The sequence below is a fragment of the Vidua macroura genome, chromosome Z (assembly GCF_024509145.1).
Source record: "Vidua macroura isolate BioBank_ID:100142 chromosome Z, ASM2450914v1, whole genome shotgun sequence".
In the NCBI taxonomy this organism is placed as follows: domain Eukaryota; kingdom Metazoa; phylum Chordata; class Aves; order Passeriformes; family Viduidae; genus Vidua; species Vidua macroura.
The window spans coordinates 38825083-38840224 of record NC_071611.1 but is presented as its reverse complement, the minus strand read 5'-3'; the positions used below and the strand labels follow the sequence as shown (position 1 = coordinate 38840224).

At 36.9% G+C, this 15142-nt stretch overlaps 1 long non-coding RNA gene across 1 annotated transcript; it reads right to left on the bottom strand.

Moving 5' to 3' along the window:
• Positions 1-2397: 2397 nt before the first annotated feature.
• LOC128822554 (uncharacterized) lies at positions 2398-12216 on the bottom strand. Its single transcript, XR_008441487.1, has 4 exons — positions 12139-12216; positions 10776-10928; positions 3358-3538; positions 2398-3086 (listed from the first exon to the last, which is right to left on the bottom strand). It is a non-coding gene; the product is annotated as an uncharacterized LOC128822554 (long non-coding RNA).
• Positions 12217-15142: the final 2926 nt, after the last annotated feature.

Sequence of the window (15142 nt, the reverse complement as noted above, 5' to 3'; positions counted from 1 at the left end):
TTTATAAAGTTTGCCAAACTGCGGGCCACCCCGGACCATGTCCTGTAGGGTGACCCGCAGGGTTGGCAACGTTACCGTCCCAGGACCCACGAACCAATCCCCCAGTCAACCAGTTGACGGTGCCCGGATGAAGTAATCTTCCTCACCAGAAACAAACAGGAGCGCACTCTGTGTAGAGTTCCAGCTGGGTTTATTTGAAGGTTGAATAGAGGGTCCACAGGGGTAGGATGAAGGTAGGCTAGAGGGGAGGCAGGTGAAGCAGGAGGGAGACAAACCACAGGAGGAGGGTGACAGCAGAAAACAGAGCTGAAACTGAAACCCGACAGCCAAGAATCTGCTGAGAGCCCCGGCTGGCTGTGGGTACAAAGTATATAAACCAGGGGAATGTAGGAGGGGACAGGGTACAACTAACCAATGGGGACAGGGGTAGAAGGAGGAGTTGAGGTGGGTTGATATACATTTAACCAATGGTGTAACATGAGGGGAGTGACTGTAACACAGGAGCCAATGGGGGAACGGGGAGAATAGAACTTTCCAGGCTGTGGGAGTCAGTCCCAGGTGACTGGCAGGTAGCTATTAACATGTGGGGGCAGGGAGCCTTGGGAAATCGACACAGTTAAACAAAAGTATCCTCCCAAGGCATCCCTGGCCTGTTATCCTCAACACTGACTCCCACACCAAACCTTACTTACAAACATGTAATTTTTCTACAAAGACATTAACTACTTTTATACCCAAATTTAGGATTTACATATTAATTAGAACCAAATGTAACTAAGCATTAGTACACACAAACTTGCTAACTTTGTTCCTGGAAAAAAAAATACTGAATCTTCCCCAAAAGGAACAGGATTAGCTAAGTTCTCAGGTCAGATACTCAAATTTTTTAAGGTATCTCTTTTGCTGTTTACTGTTATTAGCTTGGTTTTCCACCACCCAAAATCTTCACCGTCGCACTGAATAATGAGCAAAAATACATTAACTGTTTCAAAAAGACTTAAGTCCATCTTCCACTACAAGGAAATTAAATACGTAAGATTAGTGCAAGGAAAGGGACCACAAAGTAACAGTTAACTAAGATACACAGAATGATCTATAGAATTGCTGATTAAAATGAGCAAAATACGGTTATTGTAAATGTCATGGTAAAAGATATGGAGAAGAATTGTGAAAAAAAATTATTTAACTGCTTTGTCACAAGATTTTTTTTCCATGCTCAGGGACAAGAGGAGACAAAGCAAATACCTGAAAGGCGTAGATGCTTGTTGGTCAAAAAAGACTGTGAATGTTGCTGAAGTGAACACAGAAATCACCTTTCCTATACATCTGTAATCCAGTAAAGCAGGATAGGTGCTAGTAATAAAACTTCTAGATATGCAGCAGTTGGGTTAACTGCGTTAATTAAAAATTGAATTAATATTATATGAGAATTGTGTCTTTTTTTCTTTTTCACTTTGGATAAAACAACAGCACTAAGAAACTACATAATTCTATAGAAAATATTTTTCCTGATCATCTTCAATGTATATCCTCTTCATTTGTAAAAAGTAAAATAAAAAGTAAGTTAAATATTGCTACTTAGATGACTGCTTCAAAGATCACCATAGGTAAAAAGCCCAACTTTACAAAGAAATAAAATGCCATTAGTCTCAATTTCCTTTTATTGGAAAATGTTAAGTAGCAGAAATAAAAGTCATGCACTTGAAAAACATGAGTTTGCATTCTGGAGGTGACACCTATGCTCTTTGTCTTAGCTGGTATCACAAACGTACAAAGGTTCTGTTATACAGTGGAAGAGCAAAATTGTAACAGCTTGTTGTAACAAAAGCTGCTCATGAAAGCCATGCTAGCCTCTTTAGAGCCTACCTCTATTTCCTTTCAAGTGCACAGGAGATTTTTACTAACAGTATTGGATTTTGGGTCAGGCCCCTTATCATTCCTGAACAACTTATCAACCAAATGCATTAAATATACAGACCAAAATGATACCATAATCATAATCCATACTTTAACTAAAAGACAGAGGACACTGAAATGTGTTATATGAAATTGAATACACCCAAAACACGTAAGAAAAGAAAGCAGATAAATTGGGAGATGCTTCCAATTCCTGCCTACATGATATAGTCATCAGCACCACCATTGCAGTTAAAAATCTACAACCCTGATTTTCATGAAAAATTTCATGTTCGTTTATGTCCCTAAACCATCACAGCTATCCCACCACTCTTATAGTGTCTGAAATATAGCTCATAGCTTTCTGTTACAGAAAGTATCAAAGGCAAGCAAATTAATCAAAAGCAACTTTTGATAACAAACTCCTTACAGTTCTCAATTTGAGAAAGACTTTTATTTTCTATGAGTTGCTGTAGTCTGGAGGAAAAAAAAAATCCAACAAACAACCAAAAAACCAAACCAAACCAAAATCAACAAAACAAAAAACCCCCAACCAACCAACCAACCAACCAACCAACCATTAAAAGGCAATAAAATTTATTATTGACTAATGTGCACAGTCTAATTGGCAAAAAAATCTTCTTAACTGTAGCTCCATACTTTAAATTTCATTTAACATATTTTTGTATTTTAAACGTAGTCCCAGAGACAAGATGAGACTCAAGACAGTAATTGCAGTGTCTAGGGCTCACATCTCAAAGTCATGTTCTGCAGCTGATGCCTAATGCAGATTCATTAGAAATAAATCATTTCACAAGAAGTACAATCTGAAGGGTTTTAAATAAAAGGACTACATAAAATCAGTCCTTCTTAAAAAGAGTTTAGTTTTACCTTCCTTATGTTACTGTGAAACTACATTAAATACATTCCAATAAGTCCAAATCCCATTAGCTCCAGAATACAATGACTTATTACAAATTATTATCATCAATGTCTCATTAGAGAGATTAAATTTGGTTTTTCTTCGTTGCAAGCATATATTCCAGCTGGAGACTACAAATGCAGGTCTTCTGTTTTTAAAATAACAGTGCAAATCTCTACCTTCATTAATAGAGGGCAATAATTCAGACAAAAACTATGTTCATTTACCCTGCTACTTTCTGTGCCTTTTTCTCATGGCTGACTTCATTCTGTAAAGGAGATATAAAATATAAGAATCAGAAAGAATTGAAAGGAAACTGATTTAGTCCATTCTCTTGCTCAAAGACAAGATCTAAACTATTCACAGCACCTATTCTTAAATCTTCAGTGATAAACATACTACAATCTGTCCAGGCCATCTAATGTGTAACATAAATCTTTCTTCCTGCAAACTGAACTCTTATATTTGTATCAGAAAAACATTGGTGTTTGCCTTCCCATTTTGATACGCTTTACATATTTGAACACAAGCCATCCCACCTTTGGTTGCACATCCAGAATTAATTTTATATTATTTTGTTCATTCATATTTTTGTAATGTTCATTTCGTTCAAGTTGTTAGGCATATCATGTTTTCCAGCAGCTTGTTCTTACTGTATCATGTTTTGCAGCCTGTTTTTCTCTGCTGATTCTCAAGTTTAATGAAATACAATTGTCAAACCTGAAAAAAAAACCACTCCATTTTAGTCTTTTTCAGTTTCAAACACAGTGGACATACCACTTCATATATCTTACTGAAGATACTTTTATTTAAACATCTAAATATTGTGCTTGATTATTGGATTGTAGTATGACAATTTTGATGGATATTCAGGACAGCTACTAATACTTCTTTGCAAATTTGTAATTTGCTATCCTATGTTTTTTGGTTTTATTATTCCAAGCTTCTTCACTTTGACATATTTCTATCTTTAATGTTGTTGATATTTTTTCTAAAGCATCCTGAGATCTTAATTCAGATCTTTTACTATGGGATGTTTTTACTAATAGTATTTTTATTTTCATCCCACAAATCATGAGTTCTATAATTTCATTACCACAATCATCAGTGTTGCTTTTCATTTTCAAATTCTCCCAGAACTCTATACTGAAAATTTTCCTGTCAGATGCATTTCACCTTGTTTGCCTTCTTAAGGTTGAAATAACAAATAACAAATGTGGTCAACACATTCCAAGACCTTGTTAATATTTTGCATTTTGCAATATGCTGGACTTCTACCACAGTTCAGCCTAGTCTGAAATTATTTAATCAATCTCCTCACCTTTGCCTGATTTTACATCCTGACCATGAAAGCTCCTTTGTGATTTTTCTCTTTTATCACCACTATGGACTTCACAGATTCTGTCACTCAGAGCAAGCTTGTGTGCCTCAATATATGGAATAATACCTTACTCCTCTTCTTTGACTGTCATTCCTATTAAGATTTCATATTCTATATTCATATATGAATCAATATATATTCATATATTCATATATGAATTAAATACTCTTATGCCAAACAGATGATTTTTATCCACTTAATTTGTTTTTGTTCTCACTTCACAAGTGGATGTATTGCTAACTGGGTTTCCCAATAGTGCAGTATGACAGCATGGGTTTTAAACCTGGTGAATACATAGCACTAAAACAAATTAACCATGTTAAAAAGTAATAATATTAAGGGTAATAGAAATTTTCTAAAAATATAAGGTGTCTGATGTAAATTTTAGAAGCAAAATTTTTCTGCAGCTCAATAATGCTGAGAAGTTGTCCAGCTGTGCTAATGTCATTACTACCCTATCACCAAATATTTTTCCCAGTATCAAAATTTATTTATATTATTATGTTGTTATTGCCTTAGGAAAAATATTTTTAATTGGTTTCTATACCTGTACTTCTAAATCATACCAGAAAAAAAATAATGGACTGTCTGGTACAATTATAAAGGTTTACTTACATTTTCATTAAATTTTCCTACAGATGAACAAGAAAACCTTTTAAGTCCATTGTTCTTTTTTGAGGATTCATTTAATTGCTGTTTTAGTAAGATATTTAACTAATATAACTAAAAACGCGTATTTTCTAGAAAGCACACCTTGGTTTTGAATATTACTCTAATGTGTTGTGTAATTTATTGTATTTATTTTTATGTCTTGTTCAATGATTAATTTGTGAACACTTTAGGAGATAAATAATATGATTCGGCAATAATAGCACAGTACACCTGTTATGTCTGATGCAATAGCTACTAAGAGTCAGAAAAGGGAAACTTAAAAAAATTAAATGGTTGCAGAACTATAAGCAAGAATTTTGTCTGAAAATCCACATTTCAAGCCACAAAATTCCCTAGCAGGATACACACTTAGGTAGTGAAATAGAAAATAAAGCAGTGTGTTTTTATTTATTAGGCTCTTTTGTTGATCAGATAGAGAGAAATCACACTGTCTGTAGTAGCTACTAAGCTGTACAATTTTCAGATAAGCTTTTTCCTGAGTAAAAGACACAACACATAGTTCTTCCATATTCTGAGGGCTGTTCACCACTGTAGACATGCAGTATGCAAATTAAACTTTTTTTATTCCAGCTGAGGCTGTACTTCGCCCACTGAGTGATTTATCTTTGCAAGAGAGAAAGCAGTATTTGCACCATTAACCTTCCCTGAGTCTTTGCTGGGGGAAGTTTTCCTCATCATTTTTATATGATTACAGAAGAGTCTAGGTATGAGAACCACCGTAGACAGAAATACATCTGGGTATGTCCTGGTCATGGACATGCAGTCTTGCCCACTTAGGGCACAGCACAGGCCCTAAATAATGCTTTAAGACAACTGTAAACTGTTTTCACTCTTTGCTGTGAATCTTTCTATTATCAGAATGAATCTGTTCTAAATTGTATTTGCAGAAACGGACAAAATTTAGAAGTGCACATGAATCCTAAAATAGTTTATTTGGAAGAGGTTTTACCTTTGAAAAAATCTTATAGTGAAGAGTAAAGCAACTGCTGGTGCACTAGAACAATCTGTACAAATTAGATTGGTCTACTAACATATATAGATTTGTTCTCCAAAATCAAAATAATAACTTGTTAAATGTATTTACTTGTTGGGTTCTTTTTTCTTTAATATCTGTATGTGGGCCTTAAAGGCCCATGGAAGTCAGATCTCCTTGTCAGTTCAAAAAAAACCAAAATACTCTCCATTCTTAAGGAGAGGTAAGGTAAAAAAATTAAGAGAAAACAGCATAACAAGAAAAGCATTAAACTTAGCTGTTCAGTTGTTCTACTCTTCCATTATTTCCCATTCAGTCCTTCTTCCCTTGGCTGTTTATTTAAACTGTAAGATATTTAGAGTGAGGGGGTTGTTTTCTGTCTCACTGTCCATACAGATTGCTGGCAGTCTGTACGAACAATTAACTATTATAAACATCAACATGTATATTCTCTTTCATTCAAACACAACAGATTTTTTAACCATCAAGAGTAAAGTTTAGTAAACAGACTCTACACCTCAGAGTAGAGCACTGGAAATTCGCTGAGATTAAACAAATGAATGAACCAGATCCCTGTAGTTAAAGCAGAGAATTTGACAGTGCCAACCCCAGCAAGCAGTGTTGAAGAGACAGAAGGGAAGCTTCTGTTAAAGTACTGGAAGGGGTTGAAAATGAGACAGGAGTGAACCACTCTAGTGTGAATATAGTTCTCATTCAACAGAGCTGAGGGTTTCTAACTAGAAATTTCACATTATATAGCTTCCAGGTAGTTGAAATTTCCAAGTCAAAACGCTGTTGGGGAAAAAATTCCAAGCTTTGCACCGACACTGTTCAACATGTAACAGTGACTGGGTCTGAAAGGAGATATTTCCCTTTCTCAGTGGCCAGTTCAGCAATATCACAGTGACAGTAAAACACAGTTATTTTACAGACAGCTCTATCTTTATTCTAATAAATTTCTTTTTTTTTTTTTTTTTTTTTTTTTTTTTTTTAATGTCAAAGCTAGCCAAAAGCACTAGTAAAAACTGCTTTGGTTTCAAAATGGAAATAGACAATATGTGTGTTTATCATTGAAGACAGAATATAATCAGTAGATTATCAGATTCTCTTAATTGATTAAGAAAATTATTTTGTGTACAATTGCATGTACTGAGTCTACTTAAGAGGGAAACATGATAGGGAGGTTTTTTAATTAGTCCAAATAGCTACATGTAAAACAAAATAGACACTACATGAAGAGACTTAATTCATTGTTGTATTTATGGAATTTGTAAGAATACATTTTAAAAAGTACAATACACATTTGCCCATCTTAAAATGGGGACTCAAATCACATTGCAGAAGAGCATAAACTAGATTTTAGTCCTGAGTGACAGTATTCCTATTTATTATAACTACATAAAAACAATTCTACATATCACAATGATTAGTAAATTAGATTCTAAATGCCTTTGACTGTCTTGCTCCTCAGTGCATTTCTGTATAAATTTTGCATAAAGTCATTACTTTTGTCACTTTAGTTGAATTATATTACCTGCTTATTTCAAGATAAAACTCTAAATAATTTTTCTTTTTCTCACATGTAAAACTCCCATACCTCCTGCATCACAACAAAACTATCATGAAATACAATTACTATTATAACATTTTCCCCAGTGTACCTGGAACTACAGCCTAGAAAGCCTGATGTTCACTGGAGGAAAATTGGTAAAAATTATAGGAAAATAAAGGACACATTAATAAATACTAGTAAAGAGAGAAGCATGAACTTGGCTTTCTGGAGACAAATAATTTTTCAAAAATCTCTTGGACCACTCTAGATCAGCTCTTAATTTTTCTATTACATGTAATCTTCATGGATTTCTTAATACACAGAATGCTCTATATGATTTCTTACATTTCACAATATATTTTCAAATGTCAGTTAACTCATGGCACAAACAAATGTGGCAGAAAGTGACAAACAATTAAAAGATGCAAAATTCAGTTATTTGCTCACAACTTTCTATACTAACTAGTTTTTTAATGCTGTTGCTTTACTATTTCTTTAACCTACTTGTTCTACAGTTCATGTTCCTTTTGTTTGGTTGGTTGGTTTTTTCCTTTGCTTAATCTGTCTGTTTCATATTTAGAAATCTGATGTCTAAGACTGTGGTTCAAAAAATCCCTTACTTCAGAAACAAAACTCTGAAACATTACTTTTTTCTGGTCTGTGTGTGTCTAGATGTCTTTTGATTTATTCTTTCTCAAATGCAACACTATGGTAAGTAATAAAAATAAAGATAGAAACTGGATGAGAAGCAGAAATTATTGTGAGAACTAGGTAGAGCATTAGAAAAAATGTGGCAAATTTAAATTTTCCAGTGTAGGGAGTGAAGTAATTTTTTAATTTGCTAAACTACTCTAAGCAATTTTCTTAGCCTCTCACAAATTATTAACAAACAAAGGCTTTCAAAATTAACTTTATTATTCAATGTTCCTATTTCCCATTTGCTATATTTCCATGGTTGCAGTCAACATTTCAGATAACCCACTCCTTTTTAGCGGAATCAGGCCTGGAGAGTAAGCACTGAAATAACATGCAGAGGATCAGAGAAAGAAGCATGGAAACCACTGGGGAGGAAGAATTGTGAAGGAATTACTTTGCAACCAGTCCAAACTTATAAAATTGCTCATTTGAGGAGGATTTTTACCTGTTTGATTTAAAAAGCTCGAAGTTTCCTAGGTGAGAAAGAATTGTGAGACTTTTAATGGCTATCAGTTACATGTCATATGCACCATTATTTTCCTGCAGCCTTTACCATCCAGTTGCCTAAAGTTTATACAACATATTTTTGATACAACTACCTACCTGTGTTTCCAAATATATTCACAGCTTCAGCTTTTGCTGCTGTCTTTACATATGAAAAACAGTTCCACAGATATCCCTCTGATACAAGATCTACAGAATCATTCATGCTGTATGGATTGAGAGATTGCTATGTGATTAAACCCTTCTTTTTGAGTTAGACAAAGACTGTCTAACTCATGACATTTAGAATGCCAAATTTCTGAAACAGATATTCCTCCAAAGTGTCCTAATAAATTGTGCACATTCATTGAGGTACTGGAATACTTCCTCTCTCTTTGTAAAGCTCAACCTTCTTTAAAATCTTACCAGAGTCTTCACTTTTTACAAAACAAGGAAGAAGTTTATTTAAAAGTACTTTCATGTGACTATTCACGAGTGGGAATGTGAACCCGCAGAAGGTGAACCTGCTGCTCCAGGAACAGGGAAGCCAGAGCTGCTCCTGTATCACCATCTAGTGGAGAAGAGCCCTGCTGCCCATTACACAGCTCCCGAGCTCCATGAGAGTGAGAGCAGGTTCCTGACTGAACTTCAATTAATGGATTGCACACTACTTCCTTTATCTAAATCTTTGTGCCCAGAGATCAACTAATTTCCAGGAGGCTGGAATTTACATCTCAGTATGTTCAAAGTGACAACCTAAGAGCTCTGGATACCTTACCATTTTTAGCCTTTTGCCTCTTTGGACCAAAACATTCACCATATTTTTTTGAATGTCATAAATGTCATGTTTGGAGGTAAAAAAACTAGAAACTGTTCCCTGTCATTTGGAGTAAAGATTAATCACAAATAATGGGTTTCTTGCAAATTAATGAACCACTAAATTGGCCTAATTATTTTAGGGAAATAAAACAACTGGCACAATTTGCTCAATACCTGAAACAAGGACAAGAAGGCACTACTGGAAAAATCATGTCTATGGGGTAAGCATTCAAAGAACAGAGAAAGATTTCTAACACTTATTATCCTTTCTTATGATATTAAAGCAGTAAATCTAATGCAATAATAAGGGAAATAGTAAGGGAAAAATTTGATTCCAAGACAAATTTTACAACCAGTAGGGCTAATATTTAAAAGCTATATTGATATTTTCAGCAACATTAGAGGGACATGGTAATTATTCTCAACATTTTACTGGGGCTGAGGTATTGTAGTGTATGTACTTCCAATAGATTTCAGCTATTAAATAGTGTGATTTATATGTTCACAGATCAATGTAGCATTTAGGGTTTTTTTCCTGACCTAACTGTGTATTTTCATACCTAAATACATTCACAGAACCACAGAATGGGGCAGGTTGGAAGGGCCTACAGTGCGTCATCTAGTCCAACATCCCTGCTCAAGCAGGCCACACGGCACGGGATTGTATCCAGGCTTAGATATCTCCAGTGAGAGAGACTCCACAATCTCTCTGGACAATCTGTTCCAGTGCTTGGTGACTGCACAGTAAAGAAATTCTTCCTCATGTTCAAGTAGAACTTCCTGGGCACCACCACACACAAAGACCCCAAAACAAACAAACAACAAAACCCAAAACCCAAAGAATTGTAGCCATCTTGCAGGACTGTAGTGTTAGAGTAAGAACCACATTTCTTCCTAGAGAGGGGTCAGGAGGTCAACAGAATCAAAAACCACTTCAAAAGTTCCCAGTGCTCACAACACTTTGTGGGATGAAAAGGAAGTCCCTATGTTTGATTGAAGACAAGCATACAAAATTCACTAGGTAAGTACAATACCCTACTTTACATATTTTTTTAAGAACTCATCCAACTCTAAGTAAAAACAGACATTACTCATTTGCAATGTTTTAAACAAAATCTTGCATTTTATTATTGTTATTTTGCAAAATGAGTTTTCCTTCTACTTTCACTTTTGAAGACTGTGTTTGCAGTTGTACACCATGTGTGCATTCTAGATTAGATAGCCAGGCCCGATGTTGAAACATAAACTGAAAGTCCAAAACACTTTTCAGACGAGAAGTTATGCAGTGGCAATAAATTTAAATATTCTGATGTCTAGTGTGCTAAAGGAAAATATGATATCAATATACATGATTTGTGAAACAGCAGTACAAGTAACTCACCTCGCTTGGCCTTAAGCGGACAAGGAACTCAAATTTGTAGATCCATTCATATCACTTGGGAGGTTTCTAGAAAAAGCTCTGCTGTACTCATGCAACCTGCAGAGGTTTTTCTGCCAGAAGTCTTTCCACATGTTCCTTGCTACCAGTGAAGGCCTAATAATTAATAACTTGGATTAACTTTAATAAGTTGGAGTAATATTACAAATTTCCTCCTGCATTTACTTTAAGCTATATTCCTTCCCTTCTTCCTAAAAAATGTAAGTGGCTCTTGGTTCAGGCCATTATCCTGTGAGAATCAAATAAAAAAGAAAGGAAAGAAAAAGCGTGGTTCTGAGAAGGAATATTGACCTGGAAAATTTGTCAAAGATGGAAGATACTGAAAGGAAAACGTTTAATTGCAGGTATTAACATCTGTGTAAACACCACAGGGATCCAGTACTATGACCCTAGGAGATAATGTAAGGAAGGGAAATGGAATTTCTAGTATTTAATATGGCAATAGACTGAAGAGGCTAAGAATTGAGAAGAAGATAGTTTTGAGGGTTTTTTACATGCTTTTATTTTGTTTAACAAAAACTTTTTGAGGGATTGAATTGCCATTTGAAGTTAAGGAGAAGCAGGAACAGAGAAATAAGGAATAGTAAAGAAAAAAGACAAACCCCGGAAATTTCAGAAATGACCCTTTGCATTATTTTAAAAAGTAAGTACAAAATTTACAATTTTCTTTAATCTCCCAGCAACTGCAGTTGGGAAAGACTGTATGTCAAACCCCCATCTTACCTTATACATTTAAGTGCTCAAATTGGGAAAGGCAATTGGGAAAGGTTGGGACCCCAACTCCCAAGGTCAGGACACCTCTATTTCTCCAGTTATTGCTGAAGAGAAGAACTTCTGAGGGGTGACTAGTAGGAAAAATGCGTGCTAATGTCTTTACAAATAATTCTATGGGTGAAGGAATGGGTGTTAACGTCTTATAAATGGGTCTTAATATCTCTACGGACTTCAAGCCGCAGGTTTTTTACAGATCCCAGACAGCTTGACTCCTGAAACAGGAAAGGGTCTGCTCAAGCCTCAACTTCCGAACTTTGGGGTAAAATGACAGGTTCAAGGGGGAATATGTGGTAGGTGGTTCGGGAAGGCTGTGCCTTCCTAGGACTTCAGCCAGTGGGAGAAGGAAGAGGGCAACACGCGGCTGGGAGTTTAGGATAAAAGGAGGCTGTATCCTCTAAAACCTCGAGAGAGAAACCTCGCGGGCGTGTGCCCGGGTGGACTCTCTCCCATTATGCGCATAAAGTTGCAGGACCCCTCTGTCTCCTTTATGGAACGCTAACTTTTCATAGTGTGATTTTCCGTACATGCTTACCTGAGGAAAGCAGCCACTCCGGCTGAGCGGGGACGATGCTCCGTCTGCAGGGATGGGGAAATTCTCACCTAGGCGCCATCCATACAGGGTCTACGAAATTCTCCACTGGGGATCATAAAAACAAACAAACCAGCAAGAAAACAAACAAACAAAAAAGACAACACCCCCCCCCCCTTAGTTTACCCAATCACTATTTAAACATTGTCACACGTTTCCACAACGCTACGAAGAAGACGTGTTGGAAGGCTTTATCAGACGGCATTTAAGGACGTTTTGCTGGCGGGTGGTCGCTGCCCCCGCTCCACACTGCCTGTATGAAGTGTGTTCACTACCCTGACCTGCTCGCGGTGTTCCAGCCAGGCTGGATCCCACTCCGCCTCCGCCAGGCAGACTCTTTGGGATCGGCAGGAAAGGGGTTAAACGCGGAGCCTCGGCGCCTGGAACTCGGTGGACTGTTCCATTACCTCGAGAGGGGGGACCCACTTACACATTACTAAATATTCGCTATCAAATAATGTTAAGACTCGAAAAGGAAAGCTATAAGCAGTCGTTTTAAAGCATGAGAAGCAGGTCTGTGAGTTAAAACAGGTGAACCTGAGGTAAAATCCTGAGGGCACCTATGTCTTTTCTCCTGCGTGGGCGAGTTGCGCTCAGCCCGGTCTGAGGGAGGAGGCGAGGCGGCACCCCGGTAGCGTGTTTGGGGCTCGCAGGGCGCTTTTGGAGTTTTAGATACACTTTAATTACTCCTTTCAGCATCGCTAGAGTTTTCCTCTTCCCCGGCTGCTTGTAACAGGCCTTGTTTGCCTAAGCGGGACTGTTAGGAGAGGAGGAAGGGCGGGCAGGGGAGCGGTGACGGCAGGAGGGTTCTGAGGTGACAAAGGCGCGGGAAGCGGCCGGAGCAGCCCGGGTGCTGCTCGGTCAGGGGGTCAGCGGCGTTCTTTAGCTCAAATAATGATAGAATCGGTCGCGCCGAGCCCAGTGGAAGAGGTGTGACAAAAAGGTTTGGTAGTCCTAAGCATAAACGCGAGTTACTCGGCCGGATTTCACAGACGGTGTTGGAGAGCCGGGGCTGAGATCCGCCCCAGGCAGTTCGGGAACAGCCGGAAGGCGTCCTCAGACATCTGCTCACAACAGTGTTTTGGAGTGTCTTAGAGACATTGTCTGTGTTCCTCAGGATCGACTTAATATGTCAGTATAGGGAAAAAAAAAAAAAAAAAGCGCCTTTTTTAAAAAAAACTAATAATGTTAAGAATTAAGAAAGAGAGGAATTAAGAAGGAAAGGTTCTTAGGTCTGCGCCTTGACAGAAGGAAACTGAGGGTGCTTCGAGTCTTATGAAGGAGCTGGTTTAAAAGCAACTATTAGTGATAGAGAGCTTTCCATCATACTAAAAATATTTCTGTGGAATTATAAGCATGGGCAGTGCTTCCCAGGCAACTATAAAATGCCACGCCCACTTCCTTTGAGAAACTCTGAAACTTAAAAGCAGATGAAAATCGCACAGCATTAACAAATTTAGTGCTTACAATGAGGGAAAAGGAGGGGCATTGACTTCAAGAAGCCAAATTAATTTTTGTAACATATTTTTTTTCTGTATTATTTGTTAGAAGATTTCTTGTCTGCCCAATTATTCTTCAGCATACTGTGGTAACATAGTATAGATGGAGAATCCACATCTTTCAGAGAAATATGTGAGACATTGTGCTACTTTATAACCTGGGTCCCTCTGGGGTGCAACAGTGGAACAGCACCGGGAAGTGTGCTTTAATCATTATTCCTGCACTGGGCTTTTTTGTGATCCTAAATAAAGATCTCAGTGCACTGGACTAGCAATCCAGAACCTTTCCTGAGCTCTACATTACCAAAAATAGAGCATTTAATTAAAAAGTTGCAGTATGTTTTTGCAATCAAAGGGAAGTGTATATGCTGGAGAAAACCTACTGGATTAATAGTACTGTAAATTTCTGCTTGGCACATAGAGAGTTCTAACAGCATATCCTTAAAATTTCTGCAGGTGGAACCCGCCCTCCCCCCACAAAATTCCTAGGGGCAATAATTAAATATTATTATACAGCTACCTAAACATGTAGTTGTATTCCTATAGCCAGGTTATTACAGCTCTATAACTTCCCAGAAATTACATGTGAAATTTTCTATTTCAGGCATTTTGACAGCAGTAAATAGCATTTTGAATGAAATTTGTGGGATCTGGACAGATTATATCTATTACATGTGAAGAACACCAGCCATAAAGAAGTCTCATATAGACATCTCTGAACTGCTTTTAGAAGAGGGTAAAGCTGGTAGAGGCCTGGTAAGAAAATCTTCATTTAAATATACACAATTTTATTGTTGGGAGGGAAGATTATTAAAGATTATTAAAAGGAGGAAGAAGGTTTTACTGCTACAGTTAATCAGTTTGGTAGATCTTGAATGTTCAGCTGTTACACAGTTTTATACTAACTTCATAATACCATGAAAGTCCCAGGAATATGGAACACAATGTCTATCGTAATGAAACAAAGCCTCACAGCCAGGCCATCAGACATGTATGTGACACTCCTTCCCCCAGAGGCCATGTTATATTTTTGAGTTAATCATCAACAGTAAAGGAATACCAAGGATTTTTCTCACTTTTGAAGTTCTAGATGGAGTTTATGAAAAGAGATAAAAAAATAAGGGGACGATAAGGATATCATGACTAACTAAAATAAAATGTACTTCCCAATAAAATTGAGATGGACTAGGAAAAACCACATTTACCATTAAAAATCTAGTTTTTGAAACCAAAACAAACTCCCTAAACACCTGTCTATCACTAATTTTTAGATTATCAATTTTTCATTAAATTTAATTCTTAAGGAAAGCTAAAATATGGGTAGCATGTCTACTTGGCATGTCCCTAGGCTGGACAGTTAACTTCAGTACTTCCGAAGTTTATGAGGCAACATCCAAGTTTACATATATGCAAAGTTTTTTGTAGACAATCATAAACACAGCAGAACA